The 12,181-nt window shown below is 45.1% G+C and overlaps 1 long non-coding RNA gene across 1 annotated transcript; it reads right to left on the reverse strand.

The window, feature by feature from the left end:
* On the reverse strand, positions 1,529–11,559 carry LOC110406767. Its single transcript, XR_002443564.1, has 3 exons — positions 9,470–11,559; positions 2,769–2,825; positions 1,529–2,340 (listed from the first exon to the last, which is right to left on the reverse strand). It is a non-coding gene; the product is annotated as an uncharacterized LOC110406767 (long non-coding RNA).

Consider the following 12,181-nt stretch of genomic DNA (forward strand, 5'->3'; position numbering starts at 1 on the left):
CCTTTATAAAGCATACAAACCATCTGTATAAATAGGGAAACCTGATCAGGTGCCTTTCTGTGCCAGTCTGTACTATTCACCGAAGCACATTAAAAACAGTATCTTGGAATATAACTATTCTTGCTGTGAAGTGTTCTTTAAGTGAAGTTTTACTCACACAAAGCTTACTGAAGAGCAGAAATAGATTCCTTACTGGCTCTTGTCAGTGACTTCAAGTATCTTTTCACACAGAACAAGTTCAAATGCAACTTCAGACATGATTTACTTTTCTTAAATAAGACCCCAGAACATAGCGCTGGGCACAGCCAGCTGGGGACGAGTGGGAACTGCTCAGCCCAGCAGTGCCATGGTCAATTCACTGCTAAATGGGCCCAGGCATTTTCCTGAGCCGTGCTTAGCCCTGCAGCTGCTGGCTGGGTGTTTTGGAAGCGGCCTGCTGAGACACGCAGCACAGGGCACGGCACAACAACCAGCTGTACGCCTGCTGCACAGTTCAAGTCAGAACAACTTGCTAATGACATTTGAATTCCAATTAGGTGAATATTAGTAATAAATCCCCATTTGCTTGTTCTGCTGGAAGACAACATTGTTTTATTTCAGTCAGGAACAGCCTTGCTGAGTTCAACAGATAGACAAGCTGAAGACTATAACTTGCAGAACTGGGACTTCAGAATAAGTCCTCCCACGCGTGACAGAGGGGCTCTGTTCAGTGTCAGCCACCACCAGTGAGCGCTGCCCCAGCATGCACACTCAGGGCTGGGGGCTGCGGTCACATCTAGAAAGTTCTCTGCAGCACCACAGGACTGATCAGCTGGAAGCACGCCCGCCAGACTGCCTGAAACAAGGCAGGGGCTTGGTGTGGATGCAGGTGGACATTTTGCCTTTGAAACTGCAGACTTAAGCACATTTGGAAGACTCAGTATGAGTGCACAGTGTGGACTTCTTCCAATGGGTTATTTAATAATAAGCAACAAAGCACTTTCATGTTATTTTAAACACTGAAATATCTTTTGGCCTAAACTGGTTTTCTCCACACATCTGTATGAAAACACAAAAGAAAGCCTTGACAGATGCTCATCCTTATTGCAAAGGAATATGAAAATAACTCACTTCAATTATTCCAAATAAGACATTTCAGGAACAAAGACTACAGTACGGTTTGCTAATGCAAAAGCAGGAAGTTTAAGCAGACACTCCACAGTTGCATGCTCTGACTGCACAAATATGCATAAGAATTCCATTTTCTGCTCCACTGTGAAAATCCTTATGTCTTCACTTCTGTTTAGTAATGAGACAGCAAGAAAAAAAAAATCTATGGGGGGAGGAAAATAGGTTAGCAGAGACATTCAGGAGTTTTGGACACTCGTGCCTGGGGCAGTTCGCATGTTTGTGGCACCAGCTGCCCCCTCCCAGCAGCGACCACGGCCCCGCGGGGCGGGCAGCACGACCTGCGCACCAAGGGCCTCTACCAGCAGGCACCGCGATCAGCCTGCCCACCAGCACCCACGGTCAGAGCACGAGACAGGAAGACATCGAAAGAACTCAAAGAGCTCAGTTTATTTAGTGTATCAGAAGTTTATATAAAATATCTTCATATGGAACAAAAGTTTGACAGGCATTTTTCAGTTCAAAGATAACAGACAAGAAAGCTGTAGCTAGACACATCCAGACTAGGAATAATAAACAATTACTTAAGGGAAAAAAAGAAGGTTGCTCAACTCACATTAGACAGCCTTTGCTTTTAGTATTTGGCAGATAATATGCTCGTGTGAGAATATGATGAAAATTAAGTTCTGTTTTAATACTTTTTACTACATTGAGGCCTCTCATGCATAAAGTCTAATCTATGTCAGGCTACAAAGATTCAACAGAACATTAAGCAATATTTTCATTAGCTCTACGTTTCTCATGGCAGAGGAACCACAGTTCTCCAAAGCTTCAAAGTTCCCCAATAAATTAAGTGCCACCAGCACAACAACAGGAGGCAAGGCCGGTGTCCTGAAACAGGACAGGCAGCTGGGAACATCTGAGCATTGCTTTTAAATGAATGTCTGTTCATAGTCTGCCACACTTGAAAACTTCAAAAATGACATAAGTTGTTTTAAATGAAAAACTTGCACAGAGATCATCCCCCTGTTCAGAATACAATTGTTTTGAATTTGGTCCATTACATCTGACAACGACTTGTTGCCATCTAGCGGATTCTAACCAACAGAATGCATTTGCTCCTCGGACACAGCAGACACCACTAGATGGAGTACTGTGGAATTCCAAATTCACATTTTAGATGCTGAGCAGCGCAGTGTTGTGGTCACAGAATGCTACAGGCACAGAGTCACACTGTGAAGCAGAAGAGGATTTCACTGACTGCTCCCAGTTTCATTAGAAATCTCCAGCTACTGAATTTCCAAGTGTGATATGGAAACGCTTCCAGTACTTTTACCACAAAGTAATTTACCAGCACCTCACGTTTTACTTTCACTGTATCTCTGTAACATTCAGGCATCAACTTTACAGCTTTCACTGATGTGTCTCCAGAGGAAAAGCCCCTTATGCAACCTTCTACTGCGTAAGCAGTGATTGCAGACCTGCTTGGTGCTACTTTTGTGGGAAAGACCTGACCCAGTGTCAGATCCTCACCTCTGTGATGAAGCATTAGCAGTAGAACTCCTCCAAGTCTGTACAGGGAAGTATGGTGCATCCCTTTACATGATCCCAGAGCAAGAAATTCTACCTCGTTATATGCAGCAAGAAAAAGAGGTACTTACTGGCCATGGAGTTCATAGGAAGGACAGGAGAAGAACTCATCTGCTCCACATCTGTAGCTAGTGGGAAAGTGAAAATGAGAAAGTTGTGATGTGCATTTTACCAAGTGCCTTAAGCAGCCTTTAATTTTGAAAATTTACACTTGAGAAGCAGTTTTTAAAGCAATGTTGCCCTTTCCTCTTTTACAGTCTCTCTCACACATATCCATTATCTGCAGACCTGCTTTCAGAGCAGACATCCAGCAATCTGATCTGCAGCAGTTTAAGAATGGTTTCACCATGAAGGAATCCAAATTCTGACAGCTTTAGGCTGCATACAATATCATCTTTAAGTGAAAGCACTACTGCAGAGTGAAAAGAGACGCTATGCTGTCTGTCTAGTGCAATCTCGAAAGATCCCTGATAGGAAGACAGATTCCCTTCCAGAAGTACACCGAACACTGACAGTTGAGCCCAAGGAGTACCAGAAGCAATGCCTTTAAAGACAAAGGCACTCCAGAAGCTTTATTTTTTAACAGCTGAAAGAGCAAACAGACAGACCTTCCTGTGTTTTGCTAATAAAAACCAAAATCAGACTGTGATCTGAAGCAAGTGCTAGGTGCCCTCTGCATTTTGGGAAGGATCCAACTTTCCAGGAGCCAAACCAAGAAAAAGCCATTTTCCAATAACAGGGTCAATCCTAATCTGAGATTGGGTAGAATGAAGAGGTGTTCTCTCTGGATCTTGATCTTCCTCAAAATAGACATTTACTCTTATCCCATGACCACAAATGCCCGAGTTGGACAAATCAGTGTCCATCATTTTGATACTAGCAAATAAATATATCGTCATATTTAGTTTTAAGACCCAGTAAACACACACTATGAGTTTACATTCCTCAGGCACAGAGCAGCCCCAGAAGTGCAGCCCCAGCCAGAGCTCACTGTCAGCCCAAACCACATCTTCCACATTCTTACAGTTCTGATTTATTCAGCAGCAGCAATTCACTAAAGACTATTGTTTACACTGAGAAGTGGAAAGTTCTGCTGTAATTAGGCAAACCACACAGATGTAAACACTTCAGCAGACCGCTGTCATGGAACAGACAGGGCAGACAGCACCGTGCCTGTGATAAAGGAACCCTCCTGCCACAATTCCCTGCTGCATCTGTGAGCACTCTGCTTGGGAGACCTGGTCTTATTGCACAGGACCAGCAGCTTCAGTTCAATGCACTTAATGCCGGTCACCATGACAGCAATGACAGGCTTAGTCAGAAGTGCACTGGGTTATGCCTCTCCTGTTCCCTGCTGAAATAAAGGTATTTGCTGCTCAGGACTTCTGAACAGTTTCAGATACTTGGAAAGAGTCTTGTGGTTATTTTTTTTTCTTGCTTTTCCTATTCAAAGCCATATATACTTTCACACATAGCCAAAATAAGTGCAGCATTAGTTTTACTCTGACAGTGGTAGAATTGGCAAGCCCAACCGGTAAGCCCACAGAGATGCTGTTTTTGTGCACAGCTGAGCTTTCAGAAAGGCTGAGGCAGCAGATCAGCAGATGGCCATCTATCTGGAGGTTACCTGCTGCCGGCTGGTAGGAGCAGCCCAGCTGCCCCAGCACCAGATGGCAGAGCAGCAGCTGCAGGAGGAAACCACCTGGGCAGTAAGCTACACCTGCAAACAGCTGCAAAAAGTCATCGAGTATCATGCAAAAGGCAACCAAGCAACACATGGCTTTGGAAGAGTGATTTTTGAGCCTTAAGCATTTGAAGAGCAACCTGGTGTGGATTTTTCAAGTCCTGTAGTTCTACTTTTGATACTATGATGCCACTTCAAATGGTACAGCCAACAAAAGCACAACAATACCTCTTAGGATGGGAAAACTTCAGTCCATGCCTGACTTAACATATACTTTTAGTTCCCAGTATATTCACCAATACGTTCACCAAGGCCAGCATCCTTCTGCTCAAGCCCAAAGTTCTGAGAACTGCCTCCACGTTCTGGCAGGTGCTGCTGGAACCCAGTAACACTGTCCCTGCAGCGGGCCCAGAGCCCCCAGAGCTCCCACACACAGAACAGGGCAAGTCTGTGACACCAGGACAGCAGCACTTCTGTTCTCATGCTGCTGCCAAAGGAGTGTTTAGAGCCTATTAATCTCAAATCACACTTCAAAAAAAATTGTATAACAACTTTACCAAAGCACAAGTACTTTCTCTACAACTTGCCTTGACTGGGTTGACAACGAAGTGTTCTTATCCACCTCCCTCGCCCTCACACCGCCAGCCCTTTTACTTTCACAATTATATGCAACATTAAATTCCTAAAGACAATTCAGCTAAGAGATACAGATCAACAACCAGCTATGACTTTGGAAACAGGTTTGCTCTAAGAGACGAAGAGGACAAAAGTCTGCTCAGCTATGAAGACCAGCTGTTGCCAATACAACTATTTACCCTCTGACCTTTTCCTCTGCCCATTAAGTGAACAGTGCCAATTGTTTTCCTGTATTATATACTGTTTACAAGCCCGGAGTGGCATGAAAGGAATTAATAATTTAGCTCACGGAGCTGATGACCTTTATTGGGGTACCCCCATTTGCTAAGCAGAAATCAGAGCAAAGAGTTGCCTTGAAGCCACAGGGTTGCTTTAAGAGTTTCTTACTTTACAGCCTAATTGGCCACCATAACATAAATCAATTATTTCTCCTGTTTTAAACAACAATGCTACCTATTCTCAACCACTCGATCTCCAACTTCCCTTGTATCAAGCCAGGCCTTGTTCTTTGACTTTTACAGCTGTATAGTAAACACGATGGCGAGGAGAGCTTGGAGGGCTGTGCAGGATGAGGAACATTTGGAAATACCAGCAAAAAGAGGTTATGTATTCTGAACTTCTCTTGACCTCTGACTGCCCTTGTCCCGCTCATGCTAATTGAAGGGCTATATGGACCCTTCTCCTAGAAATGAACTTAGCCTGAACCTGTGCCATAGCATTGGACTTTGAAAATATCGGTGCATGAGTTTTGGTACTCCACCACCAAATGTTATCATTTACATTCAGAAAGAGTACAGTGCGCAAGACATAGTGCCCTGAACAAATGCAGGAGTGCTATGATCAGAACAAGCAGAAGAGCATGCAGATTCAGTGACTTGCATCTTCCACTGCTTTACCAGTGGAAGATTAACTTCGCAGATGAATCTGTCTGATAAAGTGCAGTGATCCTCTGCAAAGATGTGACTGCAAAGAGAAGGACATTTGTAAAGAAAAATCCAGCTGACCTTCCACTGGAAGGAGACCTATTTTCAAGGTTGGACTGGCTTACTCAGGGGGCTGTTCACTAAGCTTTGAACATCTCTAAAGATGCAGAGGCCACGGCCTCTCTGGACACCTGTTCCAGTGCTGCAACACTCCCAACAAAATCTTTATTCCCATGCTCCCTGAAACATCCAGCAGGAATTCCCTTTCTTGCAACTCACAACCATTGTCTTGACCTTTTGCCACAAACCTCTGGAGGAACACTCTAACTTCATTTTTATCTATAACCACTTTTAAAGGGCTGGAAGAGTGCCAATTAATCCCCACTTAGCCTCCTCTTCGCCAAGCTAAACAAATGCAATCCCCTCAGCCTGTCCTCATTTGTCACGTGTTCTTGCCCCAGCCATCCCAGCAGCCCCGCTCTGGGCGTACTGCAGCTCCCCTCCACCTCAGTGTTCCAGCTGCAGCTACACCACGCCACTCAGGGGAACGGTCACTCCCCTCAGCCTGCTGGCTATGCACAAGCCAGCCCACAATCAACTGTTATCATCACAAGCACACCCTACAGACAAGCTCCTGAGGTTCACTGCCGGCCCCACATGCTTTTCTGCAGAGCTGCTCCCAGCCCACACCACTATGTTCCAGATGCAGGACTTGACATCTGTCTTGGGGAACTTTGATGTTTCAGTCAGCCCTTTCCTTCAGGTTACTGAAGTCCTTCTGAACAGCAGCTGTGCCCTCCAGAGCAGTCTGGTGCCATCTGCCAGTCCAACGAGCATGCTCCATGCCATCACCCAGCACTGACCCCAAGCACACTACTCACTGAGGGGCCACCGTTGCCTCTGAACAACCAGCTGCTGCCCCTCGAGCCAGACAGCGTGGGGAGGTCTTCACTCACATTTCCCCAGTTGGTTACAGTGAGTACATGGCAGACTCCATCAAAAGCCTTGCACACATGAAGCTGAGTGGCAGATAGCTCTCTTATTCATGGGTCCAGTCATTTCTTCAGAGAAGGAACAAGACTGGTCAGGTATGAATTGCTCCTGGTAAACCCAGAGTGGTCTCAGTTGCCTCCCATCCTGCACATGCCTGGGAACATCTCTCAGGAAGATTTGCTCCATGCTCTCCCCAGGGTCCGAGGCGAGGCTGACCAGCCAGCAGCTCCACAGATCAGCTGCTGCTAAACAGACCTGAGCTAAAGGTGATTCATTATCCCTTATCAGCTAATTCTACCATACAGAGACATTCCTCCCCTTTCCCCTACATCGGGTGGAGCTGCTCATCTCACCTCAGTGAGGAAAACACGCTGCTTGGAGAGGGGAGCGGGGTAAGGTCATCTCCTGATAAGCATTTTGAGTTGTGTTAAAAAGGAAAACAATCGCAATTCCTATCCACAAATACAACTGAAGGCAGAAAGCACATGCAACTGAAAGCAGATAATCACAGCAGTTCAATGTTCCCAGTGCTTAAAGAGCCATACCTACACTGTATTCAAACAAACACTATGCAGACATCCTTATTTTAAACATCTGTTTACATTCCAGTAAAATTCTGTCGGTGTGGTGTCTGATTTATTGATGCCATCGAAAGTCACAGGATTCCTGAAATGCCTCCTGAGAGGCAAAAATCAGGGCAGAAAGGAGCCCTGCGTTGCCACTGTATCAGCTTTACCATGAGTTTCAGAGCAGGTTTTCAGGACCTTCTGTGTTCCCTCACAGCAGTGCAGCGCCCACCCCAAAGTGCCAACTGCAGCCTGCCAGGCAATGCAGCAGGGCCTGCCTGGTACCGCAGCACTGCAGACAGAGGGGCTCAGAGCCACCATTCTGTCACCGAGGTCACAGTGCGACTCAGCCCTCAGAGGAGATCATGGAAATTGTGTCTGTCTTTAGAATTAGGCTACAGAAAGGGAAAGCTTATTGTGTGCTTGTATTCAGGAAGCAAAAGTTTGGGGTTTTTTTTCCCCCCCTCCAGAAGGAGTCATAATTATGAAGAAATCCTTCAAACAAGGAACACAAAGAGCTGCAGGAGATGCACAGGGTTGTCCACTTGATGGGAAAGAAGCTACAGTAGTCAAACCTAACTGTGCCTTCCAAAACATCTGGGTTTCTTTGCCTGAAAATTGAGATTCATGTTAACCTTTCTTCACAGATTAATACTGAGATGTTTCACAACTGTTTGGTGACATTTACTATCAAGGTGTTTCATTCATAACCTAGATTACGTGTTTTGAAGTACTGAACCAGATGCTGAAGAAGCTGGGCTTCTGAACACGAAAGCAGACGATGAGAACAGCATTGTCCATTCCCATTCAATCATCACAAATAACAATTTCAGAATACGATATTCCTCTTATCACAAGGCTCATCTGTTTGTAAAGACATTATATTCCGACCTGAGGGCAAAAAATCCTATGAAATTAAGTAGTAACAGTAAAAGAAAACTTCCGTTATTTTGTATTTTTAATTTGAACTCAGCTTCAGTCCATGGTTCTGTTTATATTGGGTCCTGTTTAAACTGGTCACAGATCAGGGCTTTATGCAGCATTACAATATTAGTGTTCCAGTACAGCACTGTCAGCATTAGATAGGCAGTAAACATAAAAGATGGACTTCCAGCTCCCAAAGGATCACATTAGTGTTTTCCTAAAGCACTGCAATGACAGGCACTTGCTCAGATTTCCGTTTCACAGCCAACACTTCTCAGCATTAATTCCTCCTCCTTCTGAAGGCATGCCACCTTTGTTCCTAGATATGTAGTTTTCCCACCTGCTATACCTGGAGTATGTTTTGGTTGAATAGGATACTGCCTAGCAGGCAGCCCTGACAACTCCAATATTGAAAGATCAATTGCACAATCATTCTGTAAATCTCTGTGCTGTCTATACGTTAGAGAAAATCTTACATTTTCTTTTTGGTCACTGGTAAAATATTGTCCAACACAAGTCCTTGGCATACTACTGTAACAAAATCTACCAATTTGGTCTCCTGCATTTACCCACCTTAAAAAACAGAACTGATATTTTAGAAAGTAGAAGTGCCACTGATTTTTTGAAGAGTTATCAATGCAGATTAATACTCATCCACCGAAAACTGATAGCACACTGTGACACACAGAACTTGCCAGAAATCAGGTCGTAAATATCCAGCATTCCCAGAGGTCCAAGATGCCAACCACCAACACTTCAGACTAGAAGCACTACCAGTGCTGCTCCTTGTGACGTGTCCTTTAAATTCAGCAGCAGTACCTGAACGGCACTGACAAACAGGGATCCTGGAGAAGCATGGACATGCAATGAGCTCTGGAAACAGCTTTCCCTTAACCTCGAGGTTAATGAATTTAACAGTGTTTATCTTCAAATTTTAATTAGTGGAGATAGCATTACAGCTTCTAATTGCAATGAACACAGCCAAAGCCTGCTAGGACTGCTCTCTGCACTAGCCTGGAAATGAGAGAAGACTAACTAGTACTTACTAGTGGATGAATCATGCTCTGTGGAAGGGCCTCGACAGAACCCTAGAATGTGAAAAATAGGTGTAAGCACTACACATTAAAACAAACTCCTCCATTGTTACTACACAAAGACTGAACCACTAAAATCAACTACTGAACGCACAATCAACATTAGAACACTGCATTAGGAAGAGTGAAAGCTTTCTAATGGCCTAGGGTAGAGCACATTCCTATAAAGCTTAATTACCAAACAAGGTAGTTGAGTTGCAGCAGGTATGCTCACTGTACCATATATAGGAGCCTACTGCTGGCATTCTGCATTTCTGCACTGTTAAAAATGCTTTCCTTCCTCTATTACCGATTCAAACAACTTCCACAAAATTCAGTGACTTACAGCCTTCCAGTACTGGGCATGCTTCCCTTGCAGCCCTACCAACACCAGCTTTGGGTTTCATTGCATGAAAAGCTTATGTTAAGCATTTGGCCTCCTAGGGATGAGGACTGCACACACACAAGAAATGGGAAATTTGATTCTCTCTCACCACCTCCCTCTGCTTACTGTCTGCTGTGTTTGCAAACTGCATTAGCTCCTGCTGCTCACAATTCCAGAAACTTTCCTTTCTCCTTGGGCCTCATTCCATCCACATCTGTCTAGTGCTGTAATCTCATTTTGTGGGATGCCATGTCTTATTAGCTTTTAAGTGCGGTAGCACATTGAAGCATCATGAAAAGCATATCAGAAAGGTGTTTGAGAACTAGAAAATAGTTCTAATTCTAACAGAGAAGCATCATTCCTAGCATTCAGATATTTGAGGATATTTGTCTCCAATTGTACTAGGAGATTATCTTAAACACAGGAAAAATACAGTTTTTTTTAAAAAACAAAGCTCCCATTCTTCTCAGTGGAAAAATCATTTTCAAGTGAGTTTATGGTATACTGATGCTCTAAAGACAAATCTGAAGCTTTAATTCTAATTTAAGTAAGTACAGGCATAGCAGTTAACCAGTGCTCCATTAAAATGAACAAAAAAAAAAACCAAAAAACACCACAGCAGCTCCCATCAGCTTCCAGCAGAAGTTAATCTTTCCCTTGCTTTACACACTCCTACAGCATTTGCCATACAAATGCTCAAGGGGACTGCTCCAGTCACCAGGCCATGCCGAGCAGAACCAGGCCAGAGTGCCACCATGACTGCCTCCATCCCAGCACTGCTCCCCTGGCAGCTGGCTCAGCAGCACCCGACACCTTCATGCTTACAGACCAGAGACATTTGAGTTCTCTCCTTGTGTTACACAGAAATTAAACACCCTATGAAATCAAAATAGGAGCACTCCCACCTCAGGAGCCCCGCTGTCCACCACATTTCACAGATGGGCCACGTTCTGCTTGGCCAGCGTTGCAGCTCAAGGCTCATCATTTGAGCACCGGCCTACCTCACCCCATACCAGCTATAAACCCTGGACAAGCTTGGAAATATTTCATCCTACCAAAATCACTAATCCCAGCACGACCTGATCAGCAAAGACTGAATGAGATGAAAGCAGCTTGAGCCCTGCCCCAGAGAAGGGCAAGATGGGAGGAGGCTTTTCTTTGAGCATCTATACGATAAGCCACAAGAGATTCCAGCACATTCTAGCTTACTCTGTAGCAGTGCATCACATTAAGAGCTACGGGGCATTATCTTCCTTACTGACAAACAGGATACCTTCTTGTAGTAAAAAAAAAAAAATCAGAATTCCTAATCACAGCTCAATACAAAAAGCAGTGGCTCAAAAAGAACACGAGAAAGAATTTCATTATTATTTTTAGAGTTAACTGTTTAAAAGAAAAAGTTCCAAAGCAATTAGGCATGAGCACATTGTCCTGTTCTCTGGTTATTTCCACATAACAGCCCACTTCATTTTTACATTTGTTTTCAACTAGAGATGTGTGCGGCCAGCCAGTGCCTGGCTGCGCTCTGGATACCTCCCACCTTCACCCAAGGCCGCCATTATGCGTTCCACCGTGCAGCACAGCTCACCATTGTACCTAACCTCTTCTGCAATGAAGAAAAGCCATACATTTACTTCAAGACAGCTTTAGATTCAAGGTCATTTCAAAGCTTTTAATTACTGACCAGGATCTCATCCCCAGCACTGTGAGCAGCTGGCCATGCTGTCACCAGCCGCCACCCATGGGCACTGCACCGAGCTGAGCCAAGGCAGGACACGCCAAGCCAAGCCATACTGAACAGGGCCTGGCTGCCCAGCACCTGACATCAGTGATGGACACAGGCCCAGGAGCTGCTTTGCCCAGCAGCCAGCCTGGAGCATACCACAGTGTCACAATACACTGGGGTTTCTCACAGAGTTAAAGTCCAGAGTATTTCTGATGAAGCATTTCTGTTTTGAGGGTCAGAAACACTCCGCAGCAGATGGAGAGCACCCAGGAACAACACCTGTCCTCGGGGATGGGGCTGGCACCGGCAGGGCACACCGCCCCACGGCCAGCCCTGGCACAACACCCAGCACAAAGCCCTCCTGCACCCCAGCAAGCACCTGGCGTGAGGGGACAGAGTGCTGGTGTTACCATTACAACACTTGCTTCTGTCACTATTAAAACAAGCGGGAAACAGCCTGAGCAGCCAACAGCACCAGGCCGCAGCCCTGCAGAGCCGAACATGGCCACCAGCAGCCTGCTCCCTCCACCATCCCCCAACTGCCATCCCACTGCCAATAGCAGCGAGTTCTTCT

Source organism: Numida meleagris, chromosome 16, assembly GCF_002078875.1.
Source record: "Numida meleagris isolate 19003 breed g44 Domestic line chromosome 16, NumMel1.0, whole genome shotgun sequence".
In the NCBI taxonomy this organism is placed as follows: Eukaryota; Metazoa; Chordata; class Aves; order Galliformes; family Numididae; genus Numida; species Numida meleagris.